The sequence below is a fragment of the Schistocerca gregaria genome, chromosome 2, assembly GCF_023897955.1.
Source record: "Schistocerca gregaria isolate iqSchGreg1 chromosome 2, iqSchGreg1.2, whole genome shotgun sequence".
Taxonomy (NCBI): domain Eukaryota; kingdom Metazoa; phylum Arthropoda; class Insecta; order Orthoptera; family Acrididae; genus Schistocerca; species Schistocerca gregaria.
The window spans coordinates 802,341,074-802,365,060 of NC_064921.1; the positions used below are offsets into that span (position 1 = coordinate 802,341,074).

Below are 23,987 nucleotides of genomic sequence, written 5' to 3' on the forward strand. Positions count from 1 at the left end.
ACTAAGTGCTGGTAGGCATATAGTTAGCAAATCAAAGATTTTGATAGAGAAAAAACAATGTATTTATCTTAATAGTGTTCATGAACCATGGACCTTGCCGTTGGTGGGGAGGCTTGCGTGCCTCAGCGATACAGATAGCCGTACCGTAGGTGCAACCACAACGGAGGGGTATCTGTTGAGAGGCCTGACAAACGTGTGGTTCCTGATGAGGGGCAGCAGCCTTTTCAGTAGTTGCAGGGGCAACAGTCTGGATAATTGGCTGATCTGGCCTTGGAACACTAACCAAAACGGCCTTGCTGTTCTGGTACTGCGAACGGCTGAAAGCAAGGGGAAACTACGGCCGTAATTTTTCCCGATGGCATGCAGTTTTACTGTATGGTTAAATGATGATGGCGTCCTCTTGGGTAAAACATTCCGGAGGTAAAATAGTCCCCCATTCAGATCTCCGGGCGGGGACTACTCAAGAGGATGTCGTTATCAAGAGAAAGAAAACTGGCGTTCTACGGATCGGAGCGTGGAATGTCAGATCTCTTAATCGGACAGGTAGGTTAGAAAATTTAAAAAGGGAAATGGATAGGTTAAAGTTAGATATAGTGGGAATTAGTGAAGTCGGTGGCAGGAGGAACAAGACTTCTGGTCAGGTGAATACAGGGTTATAAACACAAAATCAAATAGGGGCAATGCAGGAGTAGGTTTAATAATGAATAGGAAAATAGGAATACGGGTAAGCTACTACAAACAGCATAGTGAACGCATTATTGTGGCCAAGATAGATACGAAACCCACGCATACCACAGTAGTACAAGTGTATATGCCTACTAGCTCTGCAGATGACGAAGAAATTGAAGAAATGTATCATGAAATAAAAGAAATTATTCAGATAGTGAAGGGAGACGAAAATTTAATAGTCATGGGTGACTGGAATTCGTCAGTAGGAAAAGGGAGAGAAGGAAACGTAGTAGGTGAATATGGATTCGGGGTAAGAAACTAAAGAGGAAGCTGCCTGGTAGAATTTTGCACAGAGCACAACTTTATCATAGCTAACACTTGGTACAAGAATCATAAAAGAAGATTGTATACATCGAAGAGATACTGACAGGTTTCAGATAGATTATATAATGGTAAGACAGAGATTTAGGAACCAGGTTTTAAATTGTAAGACATTTCCAGGGGCAGATGTGGACTGTGACCACAATCTATTGGTTGTGACATGTAGATTAAAACGGAAGAAACTGCAAAAAGGTGGAAATTTAAGGAGATGGGACCTGGATAAACTGACTAAACCAGAGGTTGTACAGGGTTTCAGGGAGAGCGTAAGGGAACAAATGGTAGGAATGGGGGAAAGAAATACAGTAGAAGAAGAATGGATAGCTTTGAGGGATGAAATGGTGAAGGCAGCAGAGGATCAAGCAGGTAAAAAGACGAGGGCTAGTAGAAACCCTTGGGTAACAGAAGAAATATTGAATTTAATTGATGAAAGGAGAAAATATAAAAATGCAATAAATGAAGCAGCCAAAAATGAATACAAACGTCTCAAAAATGAGATCGACAGGAAGTGCAAAATTGCTAAGCAATGATGGCTAGAGGACAAATGTAAGGATGTAAGGGCTTATCTCTCTAGGGGTAAGATAGATACTGACTACAGGAAAGTTTAAGAGACCTTTGGAGAAAAGAGAACCACTTGTCTGAATATCAAGAGCTCAGATGGAAACCCAGTTCAAAGCAAAGAAGGGAAAGCAGAAAGGTTGAAGGAGTATATAGAGGTCTATACAATGGCGATGTACTTGAGGACAATATTATGGAAAGGGAGGAGGATGTAGATGAAGATGAAATGGGAGATATGATACTACGTGAAGAGTTTGATAGAGCACTGAAAGACCTGAGTCAAACAAAGCTCCGGGAGTAGACAACATTCCATTAGAACTACTGACAGCCTTGGGAGAGCCAGTCCTGACAAAACTCTACCATCTGGCGAGCACGATGTATGAGACAGGCGAAATTCCCTCAGACTTCAAGAAGAATATAATAATCCCAATCCCAAAGAAAGCAGGTGTTGACAGATGTGAAAATTACCAAACTATCAGTTTAATAAGTCACGGCTGCAAAATACTAACGCGAATTCTTTACAGACGAATGGAAAAACTGGTAGAAACCGACCTTAGGGAAGATCAGTTTGGATTCCGTAGAAATATCGGAACACGTGAGGCAATACTGACCCTACGACTTATTTTAGAAGCTAGATTGAGGGAAGGCAAACTTAATTTTCTAGCATTTGTAGACTTAGAGAAAGCTTTTGACAATGTTGACTGGAATACTCTCTTTCAAATTCTGAAGGTGGCAGGGTTAAAATACAGGGAGCGAAAAGCTATTTACAATTTGTACAGAAACCAGATGGCAGTTATAAGAGTCGAGGGACATGAAAGGGAAGCAGTGGTTGGGAAGGGAGTGAGACAGGGTTGTAGCCTCTCCCCGATGTTGTTCAATCTGTATATTGAACAAGCAGTGAAGGAAACAAAAAAAAAAAATTTGGAGTAGGTATTAAAATCCATGGAGCAGATATAAAAACTATGATGTTTGCTGATAACATTGTAATTCTGTCAGAGACAGCAAATGACTTGGAAGAGCAGTTGAACGGAATGGACAGTGTGTTAAAAGTTGGATATAAGATGTACATCAACAAAAGCTAAACAAGGACAATGGAATGTAGTCGAATTAAGTCGGGTGATGCTGAGGGAATTAGATTAGGAAATGAGACACTTAAAGTAGTAAAGGAGTTTTGTTATTTGCAGAGCAAAATAACTGATGATGGTCGAAGTGGAGAGGATATAAAATGTAGACTGGCAATGGCAAGGAAAGCATTTCTGAAAAACAGAAATTTGTTAACATCGTGTATAGATTTAAGTGTGAGGAAGTCGTTTCTGAAAGTTTTTGTATGGAGTGTAGCCATGTATGGAAGTGAAACATGTACGATAAATGGTTTGCACAAGAAGAGACCAGAAGCTTTCGAAATGTGGTGATACAGAAAAATGCTGAAGATTAGATGGGTAGATCACATAACTAACGAGGAAGTATTGAATAGGATTGGGGAGAAGAGAAGTTTGTGGCACAACTTGACTAGAAGAAGGGATCGGTTGGTAGGACATGTTCTGAGGCATCAAGGTATCACCAGTTTAGTATTGGAGGGCAGCGTGGAGGGTAAAAATCGTAGAGGGAGGCCAAGAGATGACTACACTAAGCAGATACAGAAGGATGTAGGTTGCAGTGGGTACTGGGATATGAAGAAGCTTGCAGAGAATAGTGTAGCGTAGAGAGCTGCATCAAACCAGTCTCAGGAGTGAAGACCACAACAACAACAACAGTGTTCAAAAGTCAGCGACATCTAGTTTGAGAAATTTCCTTTTTCTGACTGACACACGTCCAGATCTCCGCTCATTTTAACATCTCAAAACCCTGGTATCTCTCACCCACATCCACCACGGCTGGTGGCTCACTTCAAACTGCCCAACGCTACGGGCTGTTCACATCCAACAGCCCAACACTACACAAGCGAATATTCCAACAATGAGTCCAACCAGCCACAGACTGCACACAGCACAGTCAGCGATTTTCATACAGAGCGCTCCGTGGCGTTACCAACATAAAAACCTAAATAGCCTACTCACAATACACTAGTTATGATAATTCACCATCACAGGTTGTGTTCAACATGACCAAAGGCAGCGGCGTTTCCAGTCTGGTATGGCATGATTACTGCACACGTGCTAGCATTTCAGCGGAGATGTCTGAGCAGGATGCTGTAATTCGTGTTGCATACCATCGGGTGTGGTCGGCATGTCCACGCAGACAGTGTCTTTCATCTCTCCCCACAGAAAAAAGCCTATAGACGTCAAATCCGGGGAACTAGCCGGTCAAGGTAAACTGCGACCAGTCCAACGATGTGGAAATAATTCGTGAAGACATGCTGTAGAACTTCGTGCACTATATACTGGACAGCCATCATTTTGGTACCACAGTTCCTCCCAGTCTAGCATCGGTGGAGGACGGTGTGTTCGGAGGCTGAGATACTTGTGCGCCTTCAGTGTTGCGTCTATGAAAACGGGTGATGGCTGACTACCCCACATCACACGTGTTAGACTCCATAGACGTTGATTTTACACCTGGCAAAGCTAGTAGTAGTGTTTGTTTCGGTGGTTTACCTGGTCATGCATGACTGATATCACCAAACATCTTGCATGATACATCTCGAGTATGCTGTCTTAATTCCCATGTACAGAAGTTAAAACGATTCTGATATTCGTTTCCATGCAGCTCTTGGTGGAGAGAGATGTGACAGGGATGGAACTTACGTCGATGGAGAATCCTTGTGTCACTCGCCCGATCCATGGCACTTCCTCGTGTGATTGCGCGAGAGCTAACGTGCGGATCAACTACAACATTGGCGAGAACGTTAAATTCGCCCTCTTCTATCGTCACTTGTTTTCTTCTATTACGTTATGTAGGTGTTATATTACCACTGTATCTGGTTGAAGAGGTTGATAAGTATTAGTCGAGATGGTTGACACCCACTGGGATATCTTGCCGCACACACCGCATTCTTACTACACTCTCCATACACTATGAGCAAGTCCGCTTTTCTGCATTGGTAAATCCCTTCGCCCACTCACGATCTATTGCTTAGACTGTTGCATACTAATTGACTAGCAAGTCGCAGTGCACTCAAAGAACATACGATCACACTGTAAGCAGACATAACATCGTAGGTAGCAACTGCGCAAGATGAATAGCACAAACAACTGTCGGAGTGGAGACTTTTCAAAATCTGACATCTTATAAAAGACTCGCACTAAATTTCAGGAAACAGTAACGGCATTTTAATATACCCTACTTTTAATTTGTTAATGTTAGAAGGCATTGTTCCATTTAAAAGGTGTTTACGTTTGGACAAAAAATACAATTTCTAAGTATTATTACAGTCTGTTGATTGGGCTAAGAATACGAGCCCCTGATACCAATCGATTCTGTGAAAACCGCACATCAACAGCACTTTCCATTTCCCCAGTATTTGCGGTGCAAGTTTTGGGTGATGCACTCTTTATGTATGCATACTCCTGGCGCTTTAGTTGACATGACAAGGCATCTTATGTACGAGAATACTTAAAAAAGTAAGATAATTTTTTACGGCAGGCCAAGTAAATACTATTGGATGATGCACTACACTTCTAAGTGACACGGATAATGAAAGTGTACCAAGACTGTAAACCACGGTCGGAACGCTGCGCCAATCACTCAATTCTTTGACAGTGGAAATCCGCTCCTCGCTCCACGGAGCCATTCCAGAACCCCCGTGTGGACGGCCTCATCGTCGGAAAATCTGTTACTGCCGTGAGTCAGTTCCTCGATTATCTGCACATTTGTCTGTGCCCGATCCCGACTGCCGTTCTTCGCGAACAGCATCGCCCACGTCTGTACGGTCCTGGTCAAATTGTTGGCACCTTTTCACTATGGCCGGATACTACATTCCATTTGGTCCATACACCGCCAGAATTTAACGGTTAACTTTTATGCAGTTTAGTCGTTTTGCCAACAAGAATCGTACTGTCTCGCGCACTTCACCTTCGGAGTAGGTCTCCAGTTGTCCAGATATTTCACTTCGACGCTGTGTTGCAACTGTTATCCGTCCCGCAGCAGAAGTGCTTCTGCAGAAAAATCGAAACAGACTTTGTCCCTTCTGACAATGCGCCACTTCCGCTGCGCAGTGGTCTTTGTGTAATATGACTTGCATAGCTTACTTTTTGATGTAACCTCGCACATTACATATACCATGCACTAATTTACGGGTGTGGACCGTATTCTAGTTTACATGTACACTCCTGGAAATGGAAAAAGAACACATTGACACCGGTATGTTAGACCCACCATACTTGCTCCGGACACTGCGAGAGGGCTGTACAAGCAATGATCACACGCACGGCACAGCGGACACACCAGGAACCGCGCTGTTGGCCGTCGAATGGCGCTAGCTGCGCAGCATTTGTGCACTGCCGCCGTCAGTGTCAGCCAGTTTGCAGTGGCATACGGAGCTCCATCGCAGTCCTTAACACTGGTAGAATGCCGCGACAGCGTGGACGTGCACCGTATGTGCAGTTGACGGACTTGGAGCGAGGGCGTATAGTGGGCATGCGGGAGGCCGGGTGGACGTACCGCCGAATTGCTCAACACGTGGGGCGTGAGGTCTCCACAGTACATCAATGTTGTCGCCAGTGGTCGGCGGAAGGTGCACGTGCCCGTCGACCTGGGACCGGACCGCAGCGACGCACGGATGCACGCCAAGACCGTAGGATCCTACGCAGTGCCGTAGGGGACCGCACCGACACTTCCCAGCAAATTAGGGACACTGTTGCTCCTGGGGTATCGGCGAGGACCATTCGCAACCGTCTCCATGAAGCTGGGCTACGGTCCCGCACACCGTTAGGCCGTCTTCCGCTCACGCCCCAACATCGTGCAGCCCGCCTCCAGTGGTGTCGCGACAGGCGTGAATGGAGGGACGAATGGAGATGTGTCGTCTTCAGCGATGAGAGTCGCTTCTGCCTTGGTGCCAATAATGGTCGTATGCGTGTTTGGCGCCGTGCAGGTGAGCGCCACAATCAGGACTGCATACGACCGAGGCACACAGGGCCAACACCTGGCATCATGGTGTGGGGAGCGATCTCCTACACTGGCCGTACACCTCTGGTGATCGTCGAGGGGATACTGAATAGTGCACGGTACATCCAAACCGTCATCGAACCCATCGTTCTATCATTCCTAGACCGTGAAGGGAACTTGCCGTTCAAACAGGACAATGCACGGCCGCATGTATCCCGTGCCACCCAACTTGCTCTAGAAGGTGTAAGTCAACTACCCTGGCCAGCAAGATCTCCGGATCTGTCCCCCATTGAGCATGTTTGGGACTGGATGAAGCGTCGTCTCACGCGGTCTGCACGTCCAGCACGAACGCTGGTCCAACTGAGGCGCCAGGTGGAAATGGCATGGCAAGCCGTTCCACAGGACTACATCCAGCATCTCTACGATCGTCTCCATGGGAGAATAGCAGCCTGCATTGCTGCGAAAGGTGGATATACACTGTACTAGTGCCGACATTGTGCATGCTCTGTTGCCTGTGTCTATGTGCCTGTGGTTCTGTCAGTGAGATCATGTGATGTATCTGACCCCAGGAATGTGTCTATAAAGTTTCCCCTTCCTGGGACAATGAATTCACGGTGTTCTTATTTCAATTTCCAGGAGTGTATTTCAAAGTAAGTTTTGTCGGAAGAACAAATACGACTTTTAAATTTCGTGTTTTTAATTTGGTTTTTATGTTTTCATTGCACTTTCTGAAGATGCGGTCATAAGTAAAAATTTTGTGATAGTGTGACAGAAAATAAAATAAATTACGATCACTTCTCATTCTGAAAATTTTGGCATTAAAGTTCTCGTTCGAGCATCTTCAGCGCTCTTATTCAGTAAATACTATAAAGGAAAACAATAAGCGAGAGCTCACGGCTTGTCTGTCTCGGTAGGGCTCTTGTGAAGCTTGCGTGAGGGGCTTAGTGAACCTGTCCGCGACTTTTTCTGTGCCCAGATTTCACTGGGTAGCACCTGCCACTTGCACATGGAGCGCGAAATGAATGACTGCTTAAATGACTCTGTGAGTGGTATATTCCCAAATTCCTTACCCACTGTGGGTGTGGAATGTTTAGACTTTTCATGGGATAGTTAGCGTCTGCCGGTCAATGTTTTCCTGCATTACCCTCAGGTGGTACTAGGAAACCTGTGCGCCTCCGAGCTGCTCTTACTTTTACTTGTTTAATATCGCCTGTTAGTTCTATTTGGATTCACACACTTGAACCGTATTCTAGGATAGGTCACATGTATGTCTTGTAAGTTATCTGCTTTTATAGACAGCGTTTTCCCATGAACGGAAGTCTCCTACCTGCTTTCTCTACGACTGCGCCAGTGTGCTCATTCCATTTCACATCTCCGCAAATTGGTATACCCAGATATTCGCATGTGGTGGCTGATTCGAAATGTAGCTCTTTGGTACAGTAATCATGCCATGTTTCTGCTTGTCGTCAAGCGTACAAGTTCAGGTTTCTGAAGGTTTAGAATCAGTTGCCAGTCTTGTTAGCACTTTGAAATCTTGCAAATTTGAATGTTTGTGAATCTATTCCGTCAGGGCGAATTGAATACAGATACGCACATTACCTGCAAAAAAAGCAGTGTTAGTACTAATACTTTCTGTTTAGTACAACACCAATAGCATCGGTCCCTACACTCTTCCTTTCAATAGTCCGTACAGGTCTTGTCTGCATTAACAAATGGTTCAAATGGCTCTGAGCATTATGGGACTTAACATGTGAGGTCATCAGTCCTCTAGAACTTAGAACTACGTAAACTTAACTAACATAAGGAAATCACACATCCATGCCCGAGGCAGGATTCGAACCTGCGACCGTAGCGGTCTCACGATTCCAGACTGAAGAGCCTAGAACCGCTCGACCACAGCGCCCGGCTGTCTCCATTAACATCGTGTGAGGCAACCTATGCAGTTAATAACAAATATTGAAATTACTTTCGCCGAGGGAAGAACGTATAAACACTGCAAATCTGCAAGTAAATCTTATATTGAGCGATTTGTGTCACAGTTTGTGAGTAGGCTGGTGTGAGGAGTGATGTAGTACAGTCTTTCTTTTCCTGAACGACATAGAGGACTGTCGGAAATCTTTCCCAATGCAGAATGCAGCTCTGTACAGTGCACCAGTGCACTGGGCTATCAAGCTTTCCCAGAATCTTTCTCGGAGCTGAAACACTAGATGTCCTGTACGTGACTACGAATCAGCCTTAAAGCAGACATTAAATGCCAGTACAAAAATGTGAAGGTGTAGGGCATGTTCAAGTATTTTTTTACGTGTAGAGAATTCATGACATGCTCGCCATTACGCACACTGAAAGGTGGCTACACTGAGTCACAGCGCCAGAGCGTTTTATTCTGCCGCCTCCACTGGCAGTAGTAGTGAAGAGGTTGCCGTGGGCAGCGCTTGTTGAGAGGTTGTCGATATCAGTACTAGTTGAGGGGATGTCGTGTGCAGCTGTTCTGTTGGACGAGACAGCAGGTGCTGTTTGATTGGGGATGTTGCAATGATCACAGTGTATTTTCCGCCAATATATATGAAGGTAACACAAAATATTTTTTTTTATTTCAAATTTCCTAAATAACAATGCCTCTTGGTCACAGGTTCATTCAACAAAGCATCTGGCTTGTGTTCATGTATTAGACTGTAATTCTGGTTTCTATAAGCAATTACAGTATTTCTGGTTTTTTAATTACTTCATTGTAAATGGTGTTTATAAGAACTTGTCGCACTGAGGAATAACCGAGCCAGATATGTACGTTGACTCAAACTTTCACACACAGAATAGTTACTCTTGTGCTTTGTTGTATCGTAGCTCTTATAGTTGCTGGGGACTTAATTAATCAATTGTGTTAACGGAAATTTCATTTCATTCTTTGTTGTTATTCTATGCAGTCAGATTGCGTACTAATGCTACTCAGGGCCAATCGGTTACGAGACTTCGTAACCGGACAGACAGCTACAAAAATTATTTGCATTTTAAAATAATTAAGCCCCCATGCAACACATACCGTCAAAGAAAGGCTTTCGTTCATGAAATGCGTAGTGATGTAACTGTCCACTCATGTTTCTACTTACCGTTGTGTACGCAACTATTATTAAATGAATAATTCCGATTTTTGTCTGCGAGTGCAGTCATATGTCAGTCGGAGATAATAACTTTTACGAATCTATTCTGTGAGGCGAACTTTGAGGAAATATATACCCCTTTTTTTGGAGTTGCTACGTGTATCTTGAACCTTTGAAGCTGCTGAAGTCTCTCTTTGTTCTGAATTTAGAATAGGGTTTTCAGAAACGGAGCCAACCATGTATCTTAATACCACAGAAATTATTAAATCGATTATTTCCTATATTATTGTTCTGAAATGAGCCTGTATTCTCAAATTACGTCAAATCTATTCTGATTAGTTTTAACTGCTAACCTGACACGTACTAAGATTGTGGTGTTATTAAATACACTCCTGGAAATGGAAAAAAGAACACATTGACACCGGTGTGTCAGACCCACCATACTTGCACCGGACACTGCGAGAGGGCTGTACAAGCAATGATCACACGCACGGCACAGCGGACACACCAGGAACCGCGGTGTTGGCCGTCGAATGGCGCTAGCTGCGCAGCATTTGTCCACCGCCGCCGTCAGTGTCAGCCAGTTTGCCGTGGCATACGGAGCTCCATCGCAGTCTTTAACACTGGTAGCATGCCGCGACAGCGTGGACGTGAACCGTATGTGCAGTTGACGGACTTTGAGCGAGGGCGTATAGTGGGCATGCGGGAGGCCGGGTGGACGTACTGCCGAACTGCTCAACACGTGGGGCGTGAGGTCTCCACAGTACATCGATGTTGTCGCCAGTGGTCGGCGGAAGGTGCACGTGCCCGTCGACCTGGGACCGGACCGCAGCGACGCACGGATGCACGCCAAGACAGTAGGATCCTACGCAGTGCCGTAGGGGACCGCACCGCCACTTCCCAGCAAATTAGGGACACTGTTGCTCCTGGGGTATCGGCGAGGACCATTCGCAACCGTCTCCATGAAGCTGGGCTACGGTCCCGCACACCGTTAGGCCGTCTTCCGCTCACGCCCCAACATCGTGCAGCCCGCCTGCAGTGGTGTCGCGACAGGCGTGAATGGAGGGACGAATGGAGACGTGTTGTCTTCAGCGATGAGAGTCACTTCTGCCTTGGTGCCAATGATGGTCGTATGCGTGTTTGGCGCCGTGCAGGTGAGCGCCACAATCAGAACTGCATACGACCGAGGCACACAGGGCGAACACCCGGCATCATGGTGTGGGGAGCGATCTCCTACATTGGCCGTACACCTCTTGTGATCGTCGAGGGGACACTGAATAGTGCACGGTACGTCCAAACCGTCATCGAACCCATCGTTCTATCATTCCTATATGGGCAAGGGAACTTGCTGTTCCAACAGGACTATGCACGGCCGCATGTATCCCGTGCCACCCAACGTGCTCTAGAAGGTGTAAGTCAACTACCCTGGCCAGCAAGATTTCCGGATCTGTCCCCCATTGAGCATGTTTGGGACTGGATGAAGCGTCGTCTCACGCGGTCTGCACGTCCAGCAAGAACGCTGGTCTAACTGAGGCGCCAGGTGGAAATGGCATGGCAAGCCGTTCCACAGGACTACATCCAGCATCTCTACGATCGTCTCCATGGGAGAATAGCAAATGGTTCAAATGGCTCTGAGCTCTATAGGACTTAACATCTGTGGTCATCAGTCCCCTAGAACTTAGAACTACGTAAACCTAACTAACCTAAGGACATCACACACATCCATGTCCGAGGCAGGATTCGAACCTGCGACCGTAGCGGTCCTGCGGTTCCAGACTGAAGCGCCTAGAACCGCACGGCCACAACGGCCGGCGGAGAATAGCAGCCTGCATTGCTGCGAAAGGTGGATATACACTGTATTAGTGCCGACATTGTGCATGCTCTGTTGCCTGTGTCTATGTGCCTGTGGTTCTGTCAGTGTGATTATGTGATGTATCTGACCCCAGGAATGTATCCATAAAGTTTCCACTTCCTGGCACAACGAATTCACGGTTTTCTTATTTCAATTTCCAGGAGTGTATGTAACTGCATGGTCTCAAGTTTCCACGCGGAGTGTTTGCGCGGTTACAGAAACCATGTCAATGATTGCACGGCCCCTCCCGCAGGAGGTTCGAGTCCATCCTCGGGCATGGTTGTATGTGTCGTTCTTAGCATAACTTAATTTAAGCAGTGTGTAAGTCTAGGGACCGATGACCTCAGCAGTTTCGTCCCTTAGGAATTCATACACATCCCAAGTTTACGTGTAATAAGCAACAATTTTCGTCTACCATTGTCGTACAGTGAACAAGATAAGAGCTTATCGTATTTCGGACGACATTTCTGACCGGATCCAGGTCATCTTTGCGAATGGAACTGAACACATTTCTGACGGAACATAATCTGGAAATGTAAAGATGTACTGTCCGGTCACGGTAATGTGACCACCACCCATCTTCCACGTCAAGCAGCACTCACAGCAGGCAGGTGGCAGCACCAGCAGAGGAGGGTATATAAAACGTGTCGGGTGCTACGCGTACGTTGTCGTATTTCGGGTACGCGGCGATTCACATGACGTTCAAAAGGGCATGATCATTCGATTTATGATGTGGAACGTGTCGAGTGCTGAAGAAACGCACATATGAAACAATATATTACAATACAGAGTTAAAGATTAATATTTCTATTATATTACTTACCCCGTTCACTTCCTATTCAAGAATTCATCAATGGTATAGAAGGAGTTGTCAAGGAGATATGATTTCAATTTATTTTTGAAGGTATTACTGCTGTCTGTCAGACATTTTATTTCATCTAGTAATTCGTCGAAAAATTTTAAAGCAGCAGCACATTTTACCCCTTTCTGTGCCAAAGATAGGCTCAGTAAAGCATAGTGTAAGTATTTCTTTTTTCTGGTGTTATAATCATGAATGTCACTGTTGTTTTTAGACTGTTGTCGAGAACAAATTTCAAAAATCAAATGGCTCTGAGCACTATGGGACTTAACATCTGAGGTCATCAGTCCCCTATACTTAGAACTACTTAAACCTAACTAACCTAAGAACATCACACACATCCATGCCAGAGGCAGGATTCGAACCTGCGACGTAGTAGCAGCGCGGTTCCGGACTGAAGCGCCTAGAACCGCTCGGCCACAACGACCGGCGAACAAATTTCATTAGTGAGTAAATGTACTAGGAGGCTGTTGTGGGAATTCCCAGTCTTTTAAAAAGATGTCTACAAGATGTGCGACTATGAACCCCACACATTTTCTAACCACTTTTTTTTGAGCGGTGAATACTTTTTGTCTAAATGTTGAGTTACCCCAGAATATGTTTTGAGCGCTCTGCTGTGATTATCGTAGCTAATGTGAGCATTAAACGTGATCGTAGCGAGTTGTTTAGTGAATTTAGCACTTCCGAAACAGCATAGTTTGTGAACTGTTGGCGAGCCGCCGTGGTTAATGTATATCGTGCATGGCAAAATGGCGCTATGCAAAATCGATGCCGAGGCAACTGTGGTGAGCCATGGCCATGGAACGAGGTGAGCGACGGCTCCGAAGATGTGTTCGGGCGACCAGACGTGCAACTGTTGAGCAACTGACCGCCCACCTGAACCAAGGGGCTACCAACAGAGTCTCCTCAACGACCGGTCAGCGTATGTTGCTATGCAGGCGTCTGATTCGTGCACCCATGCTGTCAGTTGTTTATCGGCCACGAAGGTTGGAATTTCCACAGCAGTACCACAACTGGATGTCCAGTGACTGCCGAAAAGTGCCCTTTTGATACGAATCACGTTTTATACTCTATCGGACTGAAAGCAAAGAACCTGCAACAATCGTCGGAAGAGTCCACGCCATATTAGGGAGCGCTATGGTCTGGGGAATGTTGTCGCTGCATTCCCTGGCTAATCTCTTCATTCTGGAATGTACAATGGATCAAGAAAAGTATGTATTTGTTGTTTGGGACCATACCCACCCCTCCGTGGAATGTACCGGATGATCAAAAAGTCAGTATAAATTTGAAACCTTAATAAACCACGGAATAATGTAGATAGACAGGTAAAAATTTGGAATGTTTGGAATGACATGGGGTTTTATTAGAACAAAAAAAAGAACAAAAAAACATATTGCTAGACGCGTGAAAGATCTTTTGCGCGCGTCGTTTGGTGATGATCGTGTGCTCAGCCGCCACTTTCGTCATGCTTGGCCTCCCAGGTTCCCAGACCTCAGTCCGTGCGATTACTGGCTTTGGGGTTACCTGAAGTCGCAAGTGTATCGTGATCGACCGACATCTTTAGGGATGCTGAAAGACAACATCCGACGCCAATGCCTCACCATAACTCCGGACATACTTTACTGTGCTGTTCACAACATTATTCCTCAACCAGAGCTATTGTTGAGGAATGATGGCGGACGTATTGAGCATTTCCTGTAAAGAACATCATCTTTGCTTTGTCTTACTTTGTTATGCTAATAATTGCTATTCTGATCAGATGAAGCGCCATCTGTCGGACATTTTTTGAACTTTTGTCTTTTTTTTATTCTAGTGAAACCCCATGTCATTCCAAGCATGTGTGGAAGACAAGGATTTCTGGTCAGATGAGTATCGGGTAATATCAACAGCAGCAGAAAATGGTATAACAGGTGTAGGATTCGTTATGAATAGGAAGGTAGGGCAGAGGGTGTGTTACTGTGAACAGTTCAGTGACCGGGTTGTTCTAATCAGAATCTACAGCAGACCAACACCGACAACGATAGTTCAGGTATACATGCCGACGTCGCAAGCTGAAGATGAACAGATAGAGAAAGTGTGATGATATTGAAAGGGTAATGAAGTATGTAAAGGGGGACGAAAATCTAGTAGTCATGGGCGACTGGAATGCAGTTGTAGGGGAAGGAGTAGAAGAAAAGGTTACAGGAGAATATGGGCTTGGGACAAGGAATGAAAGAGGAGAAAGACTAATTGAGTTCTGTAACAAGTTTCAGCTAGTAATAGCGAATACCCTGTTCAAGAATCACAAGAGGAGGAGGTATACTTGGAAAAGGCCGGGAGATACGGGAAGATTTCAGTTATATTACATCATGGTCAGACAGAGATTCCGAAATCAGATACTGGATTGTAAGGCGTACCCAGGAGCAGATATAGACTCAGATCACAATATAGTAGTGATGAAGAGTAGGCTGAAGTTCAAGAATCAATACGCTAAGAAGTGGGATACGGAAGTTCTAAGGAATGACGAGATACGTTTGAAGTTTTCTAACGCTATAGATACAGCAATAAGGAATATCGCAGTAAGCAGCACAGTTGAAGAGGAATGGACATCTCTAAAAAGGGCCATCACAAAAGTTGGGAAGGAAAACATAGGTACAAAGAAGGTATCTGCGAAGAAACCATGGGTAACAGAAGAAATACTTCAGTTGATTGATGAAAGGAGGAAGTACAAACATGTTCCGGGAAAATCAGGAATACAGAAATACAAGTCGCTGAGGAATGAAAAAAATAGGAAGTGCAGGGAACCTAAGACGAAATGGCTGCAGGAAAAATGTGAAGACATCGAAAAAGATATGATTGTCGGAAGGACAGACTCAGCATACAGGAAAGTCAAAACAACCTTTGGTGACATTAAAAGCAACGGTGGTAACATTAAGAGTGCAACGGGAATTCCACTGTTAAATGCAGAGGAGAGAGCAGATAGGAGAAAAGAATACATTGAAAGCCTCTATGAGGGTGAAAATTTGTCTGATGTGATAGAAGAAGAAACAGGAGTCGATTTAGAAGAGATAGGGGATCCAGTATTAGAATCGGAATTTAAAAGAGCTTTGGAGGACTTATGGTCAAATAAGGCAGAAGGGATGGATAACATTCCATCAGAATTTCTAAAATCATTAGGGGAAGTGGCAACAAAACGACTATTCACATTGGTGTGTAGAATATATGAGTCTGGCGACATACCATCTGACTTTCGGAAAAGCATCGTCCACACAATTCCGAAGACAGCAAGAGCTGACAAGTGCAAGAATTATCGCACAATCAGCTTAACAGCTCATGCATCGAAGCTGCTTACAAGAATAATATACAGAAGAATGGAAAAGAAAATTGAGAATGCGCTAGGTGGCAATCAGTTCGGCTTTAGGAAAAGTAAAGACACGAGAGAGCAATTCTGACGTTACGGCTAATAATGGAAGCAAGGCTAAAGAAAAATCAAGGCACGTTCATAGGATTTGTCGACGTGGAAAAAGCGTTCGAAAATATAAAATGGTGCAAGCTGTTCAAGATTCTGAAAACAGTAGGGGTAAGCTATAGGGAGAGACGGGTCATATACAATATGTACGACAACCAAGAGGGAATAATAAGAGTGGACGATTAAGAACGAAGTGCTCGTATTATGAAGGGAGTAAGACAAGGCTGTAGCCTTTCGCCCCTACTCTTCAATCTGTACATCGAGGAAGCAATGATGGAAATAAAAGAAAGGTTCAGGAGTGGAATTAAAATACAAGGCGAAAGGATATCAATGATACGATTCGCTGATGACATTGCTATCCTGAGTGAAAGTGAAGAAGAATTAAATGATCTGCTGAACGGAATGAACAGTCTAATGAGTACACAGTATGGTTTGAGAGTAAATCGGAGAAAGACGAAGGTAATGAGAAGTAGTAGAAATGAGAACAGCGAGAATCTTAACATCAGGATTGATGGTCTCGAAGTCATTGAAGTTAAGGAATTCTGCTACCTAGGCAGTAAAATAACCAATGACGGACGGAACAAGGAGGACATCAAAAGCAGACTCGCTATGGCAAAAAACGCATTTCTGGCCAAGAGAAGTCTACTAATATCAAATACCGGCCTTAATTTGAGGAAGACATTTCTGAGGATGAACGGCTGGAGTACAGCATTGTATGGTAGTGAAACATGGACTGTGGGAAAACCGGAACAGAAGAGAATCGAAGCATTTGAGATGTGGTGCTATAGACGAATGTTGAAAATTAGGTGGACTGATAGGGTAAGGAAAGAGGAGGTTCTACGCAGAATCGGAGAGGAAAGGAATATGTGGAAAACACTGTTAAGGAGAAGGGACAGGATGATAGGACATCTACTAAGACATGAGGGAATGACTTCCATGGTACTAGAGGGAGCTGTAGAGGGCAAAAACTGTAGAGGAAGACAGAGATTGGAATACGTCAAGCAAATAATTGAGGACGTAGGTTGCAAGTGCTACTCTGAGATGAAGAGGTCAGCACAGGAAAGGAATTCGTGGCGGGCCGCATCAAACCAGTCAGTAGATTGATGACAAAAAAAAGGTTAGTTTTCTTAGTTATCTGTTCCACAGATCATATTCGCGATATATATTGTGGCGGCTAACGTACCAAGAGAACAAACTTAGAATGCACACAAAATTTATACTGCCGGGAAAACAATCACAACACTAAAAAACAGTTAATGTAGAGGAATGAAATTCGGGGATGCATTTCTCTAGGTAACATATTTCAGTGATTAACGTTGCAAGATCACAGGTTAATGTAAGCGCGATATTTGCCATTGCAAACTTGAAATTGGTTCAGATGGCTCTGAGCACTATGGGGCTTACCATCTGTGGTCATCAGCCCCTAGAACTTAGACCTGCTTAAACCTAGCTAACCTAAGGATATCACACACATCCATGCCCGAAGCAGGATTCGAACCTGCGACCGTAGCGGTCACGCGGTTCCAGAAGCGCCTAGAACCGCACCACCACACCGGCCGGCAAACGTGAAATGCTGGTGCATTAATAACCGATGTAACCGACAGAATGTCGAATGAAAGCAGGCAAATAGAGATGGGTCGTTTGCGAAATAGCGGGTCCAAAGGAACGGTTCACCAAGATGAACGGAACGAGCGAGGAACGAATTCTAAGGAAAGGTCTCTCATAGTTCACTTGGGTCGCGGCTTTCTACTTATACTTGCCGGCAACGGGAAACGGTCGGTCTCGTTCGCGAACAACACGTCGGCCGGCCTCGTTCCAGCCTCGGTCCCGTTCCCTTCTGTCTCGGCCTCGGTCTCCCTAGGCCGGACTCGTCCTTCTTTCGGAGGCCACCCGTCGCAGTTCCACTGCCGACTGCTCATAGTTAGTTCAGTGCCGAGTTGTTGTTCGTTTCGGTAGCTTTGCACGCCCATTCTAGATCTGTTTCAAACCTTTTTTGAACTCTGAACTTCTGGTTCTGTTCATATTCTATTCAGCGTCCACGACCGGTAATTGAAATGTATTTTATAATTACGTAAACTACATAAAAATTACATGGTATGTAATAGCTACTTATTTTCAGCTAACAAAACGGCTTATCAGCTTGCTTCACTATTTTGATAAACAGCAGAAGAAGAGGAGGAGATTAGTGTTTAACGTCCCGTCGACAACGAGGTCATTAGAGACGGAGCGCAAGCTCGGGAGAGGGAAGGACGGGGAAGGAAATCGGCCGTGCCCTTCCAAAGGAACCATCCCGGCATTTGCCTGAAGCGATTTAGGGAAATCACGGAAAACCTAAATCAGGATGGTCGGAGACGGGATTGAATCGTCGTCCTCCCGAATGCGAGTCCAGTGTGCTAACGACTGCGCCACCTCGCTCGGTAAATACCAGAAGAAATACTTGTAAAAAGGCAAGACTTTTTGCTCCCACACATGCAAAGGAAGTCGGCACGGCACACACGAGTGGCCATTTTTCGTCTTTTTTTGATCCAAGGTGAAAAGAACATGTTCATTGTTATGGAAGGCAGACCGACTTACAAACGATTGGAGCCCACGCCTCGTAATCGAGTATCTGGTGTCACATTTTGTGAAGAGAATATGATAACTCGTGCAATATTATTTCAGTGGTACAGGGTGGCGCACAAAAAATCGGCCCCGAGTACTAGACTGCTCATTACCAATCGTCATCTATTGTTTCGAAGTTGTTTGCATTAGCTCATTTGTTATTTCTTCACTGCCTAATTATTACATGTTTATGTATTCTGCTCGTAGCGGTTAACAAATCGTGCGTAATTGGCGAGCAGTCTGTACTCGGGGCCGGTTTTTCGTGCGTCTCCTTATATTATTTCACTGCGATCAGCCACATAACGCTACAGTTGGCTAAGCGAGATCTTTTGCAGAATCACGAAAATTGCAAGTGTGTGAGAATTCTGTTATGAATAAAAACTCTGTACTCCAGGGGGGAGGCAAGTCCCCCTCTTGGCGCCTTTCATCTTCAGCCACCTACGCCACTAATTTCCAATTTTTCATAAGAACCATGTACCGAAGACAATGAACTGTGAACGAGTAAAAATGAACGGTTCCCAAAAAAAGAGCGATCACCAGTGAACTAGTTTCCAAGCATGAACGACTTTGCCCATCTCTACACGCAAACCTACGTTCATTGTGTTGTAAAGCTATCGTTTGTCAGTTTGTGGGATAGAGTTCCATGCCTGTTGCACTTCATCGGCTAGAGTTCTCACCCGATGACGTCCCATGCATGCTTGCCTGAAGACAGAACTGGTGATCGAACTAGTGAAGGGCAGCCCAACAGATCGAATCATCAGATTGTCGTACAAATTTGCTGTCAGGTTGCGAGGGATAACAACGTGCTGTCATACGAGACCGCACCCAAGACAATAACTCCACATGTAGGTCCAATGTAACTAGCATGCAGACAGGTTGGTTGCAGGCCCTCAACTGGCCACTTCTAACCAGCACACGGCCATCACTTTCATCAGAAAGCACAATAGACCTCCAAGCTGCCCTCCAATGAGCTCTAGCTTGTCAGTACTGAAATTGCTAATGGCGCTGGTCTGGGGTCAGTGGAATGCACTCTACAGGGCGTCCTTGAAGTAAGCGATTTGTATCAATTCGTTTTGTCAACCCAGCACAAATTACTCAAATGGCTGTGTCAGATGCAGAACTATGCGCCTGAGCCACACGCTGAAGACGATGCTCCTCCCCGTCAGTAGTGTCACGTGGCCGTCCAGAAACCGGTCTTCTTGCCACTGTATGTTATCGTGAAGACCGCTGGCAGCAGTCATGTACAGTGACTACAGTGCTGCTTAGACTTTCGGCAAAATCGGAGAAGGGACATCTATCTTCTCGTAGCCCTAATATACCACCTCGTTCAAAATCAGTGGCGTGTTAATAATGGCGTCTTCGTCTCCTTAAATGAATTCATGACTAAGCTCAAGTCACCACGTCCAATCTCAAATGAAACAAATACTCACGACCTTTATTTACACTGTGAATTTAAAGCAAACATGATTGGCATCCCCATACTGGCGTGAAATTTGAATAGAAGTAATATTTCAGATGTAGGAACACGCCTATCAACATCCGTTTATTTCGCACAATGCCTTCTTGTTTCAATCAGTGAATAAGCGTACGTAACTTACCCATCACCCCGCGATCAGGCCCTGAATACCATGGAGGAATCAACCGACCGCCGTTTCATCCTGAGTAATTCCTCATCGAATGCAGTATGGAGAGGCGTGACGTCAGTTCGCTGCGCTCCCGGCCCTTGTCTACACTTAGAACTTGGAACCACAGTTTCTCAATGTATACCAAGGTATAATTCCTGGCTCTACCGGCAATCGAACTCGAAACCCCGCAAGAGGATCCGTCGCGTTCACCACTCGGCTATGGATGTGGACTTGTACAAGAATATAAATGAAAAAAAAAATCATATGACTACACGCTGATCTTTTACAGGGTTTTTTCTTCAGGTTAATTGTCCAGGTCTCCATTCCATACAGAACCACACTCTCTAATATGGTTTTGTATATTAATTTTTTTAGTTCTGCTCATTACATTCCTCATCTGTAAGACTGCGTTAAGCATCCCAATGACCTTCCGTCAGCTACAAATTCTTTTATTGATTTCTGAGTCTGATTTTCCCTCTATTTCTAAAATGGATCCCAAATAACAGAAAGTATTTTATCTTTTTGATTTTCTTTCCTTCAATGTACAGCTCATCTGAATCATTAGTCAAATATTCTGTTGTTTTTTGGTAATTAATCTTCAAACCCCAAGTTTTGTATGTCTCTTTTTCAACAATTTTTATTTATTAAGTGAGATGCAGACCTGAGAGTGATTCCGGATAAAACTCGGACGTCCGCCGAGAAGGAGGTAGCTTTAAACAGCCGCTATCGTGCTGTACGTGAACAAGAAACCAAACTGCTGTTATAAAGGTCGAAGTAGGCGTCAGGGACTAAGGCACTGTTATAGACTATCCCCTAAGTTATTCAGTTCGTACAAAGAGCAAAAACTGAAGGAAACTAAGCAGGAATTTGGAAAGAACTAAAGTTCACAGGGAAGAAACAAATATTTTGAGATTTCCTAGTAAATATCAGTTCTGTCAGAGAGGGCATTTCGGCTTGAATGATCAGTTGAACAGAATGTATGATGTATTGAAAAGAAATTGTGACATGAAGTTCAACAAAAATAAATCAAGATCAATAGCGTATAGCCGAATTAAATCGGCGGATGCTGAAGGTATTCGACGGGGAAATGAGACAGTAAAGGTGCATTTTGCTACTAGGACAGCAAAACAACTGACGATCGCCGAAGTATAAATAACATAAAATGCAGTCTGGCGTCAGTAAGAAAAACGTTTCTGAAAAACAAGTTTGTTGTTGTTGTTTTTGCGGTCTTCAGTACTAAGACTGGTTTGATGCACCCCTCCATGGAGGTTTATGATGAGCAGACATCTTCATCTCTACATTCATTTCAACCTGCTTACTGTATTCAATCCTTTGTATCAGAAAATCCAGCGTAATGTCTTTCTCGTATTACACGTGAAACACATAACGAATAAATACTATATTAACTTATCTCTGTCGTATTATATATGAACTAGGGCTAGAATACCACCAACTTTCCTTGGTAACATTAATTTTTTGCTATGGTCCTTGATTTTTGAGTGTTTATGTCTTAATCAGTGAGATAATCAACATTAGCATATTTGATATTAGCTATATGAAACATAATGAGGATTAAAATTCTACTGAAAGTTATTATAGTGTATTATCAAATACTTCCGTTCCTTTACTGCTTTGTAATTTATTTTGCACCAAGACGTGCTTTTAACCCTGCGAAACAACATTCCGACCCTCTTAAACTGTACTGATATAACAGAAATTCTGAAACTGTTATCCGATAGCGCTATTCAAGCGCTGTCTGTTGACACTTTATTCGTTAAGATCACTTAAGGCGTTAAGGCGTTTTTAGTTTTTAAAGGAAAGAGTTTTGTGTTTCGTCCTTAGTATCTAAATTACTATTCATTATATCTGCAGGGTTGATGTTCCTCGCCTCGCTTTGCTTTTTCATGTGCTCCCATTTCTTGTCTTGTATCTTCATTACTACGGATTTTACTTGATGGGTTACCCATAAAAAGTTCTTCTGTCGGGGTCAAATACTTAACTTGTGTTATCTGCTTCGAAGAGTTAATCTTACTGCTGTTGCAGTAGAAAAAATGAATTAACAGAAGTCCTGGTGCTATGAACACTAACCAACTGGGTAGTAATGACCGCATTAATTCTTGCCACACGTAGTTTTGAGTTTCTGTCTTGGTTATTTCAAGGTACAACTGTACAAAGTTGACACGGTGTGTGCCTTTTAGAGTGGATTACATGTTGACTGTACTGATCGACCGTGTCTACACTTAAAGCAAATCTGGACGTAAGTAGTGCTTCCACAAGGGCCTTATATGCATTTTACTACAATGACGTAATTAAAGAATTTCAATGAATTTTGACAGTACATTAAATAACACTGTATAAACTATAAAATAAAACGACATTACATAATAAATGAATGTAGTGGCAGTCTCATTCATCATGAAAATAATCGTAAAGGCAACTATAACAATACATATTACGTTTTAGTGGATTATTCGCAAAATATGGAATATAAATTCTTCGTAGCATGTTTCCAAGCTTTAATAAAAATTTACTTGATTTCAGTAAAACTGTCTTTTCAAAACTGAGTCCAGCAGACAGGACAATGCTTTGTAATTACATAGTTACACTCGTATTTTAATCAAAATCTGTTCTTTGTTTTTTGAATTATGTTAGTTTTAAACTATGTATCATAATTAATGATTATAACTGAATATTACTGATCTTAATTACTTTCAAAACACTTCTGTGTTTAAATGCGTTATCGACGATGATGATAGCAGAATTTTAGCAGTATTAACAGAATAGAATGGTTTTAAACATTCCTAACAATTACAGTGACTACTAGATATGGAATAGATACATTGTCGAGGTCTATTTCGCCTCCAGAATATAATATTACTGATATTGCCCATATTTGGTTATACTTGGGATTGTTGTTGGCATGCTATTACCTTTTCGTTAGTTAACGGGAGTGAGAAACTGCTGATACTAAATCTTTTTAAAAAGCTATAAGATCCTAGCTGTTACGTTTGATACTTAGGCGGCGACCGTGAAGTAACTCGGGGTTTTTTTGAGTTTGTGCCGCGGCAGCACCCTTACGGACGCCAGTCGTCTGGTCAGAAGCTCCCACAGTAAGCCTTCACCGTGGCTGGTGCCCTTACAACGGCCGCCTATCTCCTGGTCGTCGTACTCTGCCCGTAGCAGGGCTCGAGGCGCCGCCTGCTGATCAGATAGCGCCACACGCCACCTCCTCGCCGGCTGACTCTCATTTCTCTACGTTTGCCGTCGGTGTATATAACCTGTTATGGCTGATGGGAGCTCGGCGGACAACAAAGAGATGGTTGTTCGGAATCACTGAAGAAGCACTCACTCCGTCTTCAGGGGACAAGTGTCCCATCGGGACCATCCGGCAGCCGTGTCATCCTGAGCTAAGGATGCGGATAGGAGGGGCGTGTGGTCAGCACACCGCTCTCCCGTTATTATGATTTCTTTGAGCGGAACCGCTACTATTCGGTCGAGTAGCTTCTCAATTTGCATCACGAGGCTGAGTGCAGCCCTAAAAATGGCAACAGCGCATGGCAGCCCTGACGGTCACCCATCCAAGTGCCGGCCACGACCGACAGCGCTTAACTTCGGTGATCTAACAGGAACCGGCGTTTCCACTGCGGCAAGGCCGCTGCCTGAAACACTCAAGAGATAGAGGGAAATAAATATATGGACCAAGGAACAAACGAATGGAAGACGTAATCTTCATAGTACTGAAATTTAAATGGAGGTGAGAAGTATACGTAGCCGGGCGAAAGGCTTGTAGGCGGAGCGAGGGAGTTCTTTGCTTAATTCTAAGAAATAGGAAAACTAGGACGAGGCGCCCCAATGGAAGGTT

General features: G+C 44.1%; 1 pseudogene; it reads right to left on the minus strand.

Annotated features, from left to right (window-relative positions):
- Positions 1-23,667: 23,667 nt before the first annotated feature.
- Positions 23,668-23,785, minus strand: LOC126337338 (5S ribosomal RNA; annotated as a pseudogene).
- Between the last annotated feature and the right edge of the window lie 202 nt (positions 23,786-23,987).